General features: G+C 49.6%; 1 protein-coding gene across 1 annotated transcript in view; it reads left to right on the forward strand.

The window, feature by feature from the left end:
* The first annotated feature begins 2,483 nt into the window (after window positions 1–2,483).
* FAM49B (family with sequence similarity 49 member B) overlaps window positions 2,484–3,797 on the forward strand; it is an 80,458-nt gene continuing 79,144 nt past the window's right edge. Inside the window, exon 1 of the mRNA XM_006753281.2 lies at window positions 2,484–2,536. The gene's annotated coding sequence lies outside the window, so the exon portion shown is untranslated. The remainder of the gene's footprint in view (window positions 2,537–3,797) is intronic.

Below are 3,797 nucleotides of genomic sequence, written 5' to 3' on the forward strand. Positions count from 1 at the left end.
GTGGTCAGCTAGAGGACAGCTGCCTTAGACCTGCCAGCACGAGGCACTTCCCCCTAAAATAAACGATGCTTCTGTAAGGGTGATGGGGTAGCCTTCCACTGAAGAACGTGACTTCTTCAAAACATTATATCGCATTTGCTGAGAGACCTTAGGCAAGTCCTGTCATCCTTTTGGACTTGGGGTTCTTCATTGGTGTAATGAGGGGGTTGTCTGTTTTCAGGGACACAAAGCCCCGGTGTCACCTGGAGAGCGGTGGGGAGAAGTGTTGAGTTGGCACGTCTCTGTGGGCCTTTGCAGGTTCCCTTGGACTCCTCCTGCCTGGCGGGGCAGATTTCTAACTTGTCTTTTAGAGCTTAGCTGAGATATCACCTCCCTAGAGAAGAAACTGAAGACCCTTTCCTGTGACCGCCCAATACGTGTACTCCCCCCCCCCCGTTGTATCACTTTTTCATTCTCCATTGTAATTGCTCGTCTGCCTGTAATTGCCCCACTAATGGGTGAGAGCTCCGGGTGGCTGGGATGGTTTCCTTCCTGGAATTCTCTCCATGGCCACGCGCTTGGTGCATCACAGGTGCTCCTTGGCACAGGTGCAACTTGACTGTGAACTGGTCTCAGTCATTCTACCCCTGAATCACTTTCTGCGCTGAGGGTCCTTCTTGAATGAGTGAGTATCTTCATTTGGCTGCAGGGGCGCAGAGAGGAGAACCCGCCAAGGTCACAGAGCTCTGAGAGACCGAGCAGGGGCTGCAGCCCCTGGTGGGAGTCTAAAGAGGAGACAAGATCGGCTCCAGCCTCCGGAGCCATAGTCCAGGTCTCTCTGCCCATGTGGCAGAAGTGAATGGAAGTCACCCTTGGTGGAGACGACCACTTCTCTTCTAGGGCCGTGGTCGGCAAACTGCGGCTCGCGAGCCACATGCGGCTCTTTGGCCCCTTGAGTGTGGCTCTTCCTAAGCCTTAGGAGTACCCTAATTAAGTTAATAGCAATGTACCTACCTATATGGTTTCAGTTTAAAAAATTTGGCTCTCAAAAGAAATTTCAATCGTTGTACTGTTGATACTTGGCTCTGTTGACTAATGAGTTTGCCGATCACTGTTCTAGGGGAGCTACCCTCTGTCCCCTGGGGCTACCTCTAAGCGATGCCATGACCAGCTTCCTCTTCGTGCTCTTAAAAGAGTTTTGTGAGCGTGAACTGGTGCACTTAATCTTATTTCTAGAACTTTGGCCCCAGATCCTAAAATTCTTCCTAAGGGAACAACTTCTCCCCATTTTCAATTTTGTAAATGTGGTCAAAGAATCAGAAAGAAAGGAAGAAAAAAAATCCCTCAGAGCAGGAGGAGTCAGGAGAACCGTAACCATGTTTCTGGGCATCGGTGTGTGCGTGTGTGCGCGTGTGTGCATGGTGTGCACACACCCATGGGGGGGGCGGGAGTATTGCACGCATTGGCTTTGATGATTGTTAAATGGGATCCCCACTTTCTCTGGCCACTGAGCAGCTCTGTGATTATTATTTAAAAGGGAATTTTAAACCACAGAAAAGAAAACCGGAAAATAACGTGTTGGGGCAGAAGCAGCAGAAGCGGCTGCGATGATCCGCCGTGGCATTCTGCCATGACACACAGGCAGGCAGGGCCTGAGGTCTTTTGTGAATAAAATGGGGCAGGTTCAGTGGCTTCTGGCAGTTTCGACACCTCATGAAAAGCCAAGAGAGCGCACCAGGCAGCTGAAGAGTGCATCCCAGGGAAGGCCACCGAGGTGTCCGCTTTCTCTCCGCTGCAGCAGGGAGGGTCTCTAGACACCGCCGGCCTTGCCCCTATCTTCACACTAATGCCGGCGCGTGGGTTCGAATGGGGTGTTCCCTGTGGTTTCCATGAAAGCACCCTTTGATTCATCAGTTTCTCATCAAAATCTCCCTGGAAGATGGGGGAGTGACAAGGTGGTGTGATGTGCGGGTTTGTTTTCCTTCCTCTGCCCTGCAGAAGCCCGAACAGGAAGTGATTCAGGGGTAGAATGACTGACACCAGTTCACAGCCAAGTGGAGCTGAGCATGTTGCTGGGACCAAAGGCTGCGGGAGCCCGGAGTCCCAGCATCCTTTAGCTTAGACTCCCGGCCCCTCCCTCTGTCCCTGGGGTAAAGCTGTCCAGCCAGACTGTCCCTCAGTCATAGGAGTTTGGTTTGGGCGTTTGCTCTTCACTTGCTGTGCAACCTTCAGCCAGTTACTCAACTTCTCTGAATCTCCAGTGATGTATTTGTAATACCTAAGACTGTTGTGCACATTAAATGAAAAAAAAAATGTTTGGGAAACATGCTCTGTGAACTCTGTGGTCTGAAGTGTTGGAATTCGGAGTTGGTATTTCTCATTTCCCGGCTGTGGCTTTGGTATTGGGAAAAATAATGGTGGCTAGAGGATATACTGGGGCTTAGAGTCTGCTGAGGTCTGTTGTGACTTCCTTAATTAATCCTTGCTTTGCCTTTGTTTTGCAGGAGAAGAAACTGAAGCGTGGAGTTTGAGTAATTGGTTCAAGGTTACCAAGTTGGTAAGTAACGGAGCCTTCGCTGACCATGGCCGTTGGGCTGCGACCGGTGCCCTTGACCCCTTCACTATGACAAAGAATGAAAGTGGATGGTAATTTTAGCCAGGACGTAGATTTCAGTTCTGTAGAAACGAGAGCTGTCTCTGTTGAAATCTGAATCCGCGTGCGTTCTTTCATCCACTCCGTGAATATTTATCGAGATCCTACAAGGTTATCAGGTCAGATGATTAATTTCCATAAGAACTGTACCTCTGGAGGGAAGAAGACACGCCCAGCCTCCTGTCATCACTCATCCTCGTAGCTAACATTTATTGGATACTGTTGAAAGCACACCCCGTGCTAAGAGCTTTGTCTGAATTATCTTGTTTAAATTCACAGCAGCCCTAGAAAGTTGAAATAAGAGAAGGAATTTGCCCAAGTTCATTCTACCAGCCAGTGGTTGTCTTAGTCCATTTGGGCCGCTGTTGCAGAATACCACAGACTGGGACCCTGTAAACAACAGAGTGTAATTCTCACAGTTCTGGAGGCAGACGAGTCCAGGAATCCGGGTGCTGGCAGATTGGGGGTCTGGCGAAGGCTCTCTTCCTGGTTCATAGATGGCCATCTTTTTATTATAACCTCACAGGGCAGAGGGGCCTGGGGGGCTCCCTCTGGGGTCTCTTTTTTAAAAATATATCTTTTTTATTGATTTCAGAGAGAAAGGGAGAGGGGAGAAAGAGATAGAAACATCAACGATGAGAGAGAATCATTGATCAGCTGCCTCCTGCACGACCCAGGGGGATTGAACCTGCAACCCAGTCATGTGCCCCTGACCGGAATCGAACTCAGGACCCTTCAGTCTGCAGGCTGACACTCTCTCCACTGAACCACACCAGCTAGGGCTCTGGGGTCTCTTTTATAAGGACACTAATCCCATTCATAATGGCTCCACCCTTATGACCTAACACCCCCCCCCCAAAGTTCCCACCTGCAGAAGCCATCCATTGGGGGTTAGCTTTCCCCACATGCATTTTGTGGGAGCACAAACAGTCTATTGCAGGCATATAGCCAGTCTTTGCCTCCAAGTGGTCTGGCCAGAGGACCAGTGATCTTAACTACTGGAAACAAGTCACTCTTTTTTTTTTTTTTCCTTTTAAATTGACTTCAGAGAGAGGGAGAGAGTTGGAAACATCAATGATGAGAGAGAATCAAACTGGGAGTCGAACTGTGACCTCCTAGTTCATAGGTTGACGCTCAACCACTGAGCCACACCGGCTGGGCAACC

Source organism: Myotis davidii, unplaced genomic scaffold (genome assembly GCF_000327345.1).
Source record: "Myotis davidii unplaced genomic scaffold, ASM32734v1 scaffold30, whole genome shotgun sequence".
Lineage (NCBI taxonomy): Eukaryota > Metazoa > Chordata > Mammalia > Chiroptera > Vespertilionidae > Myotis > Myotis davidii.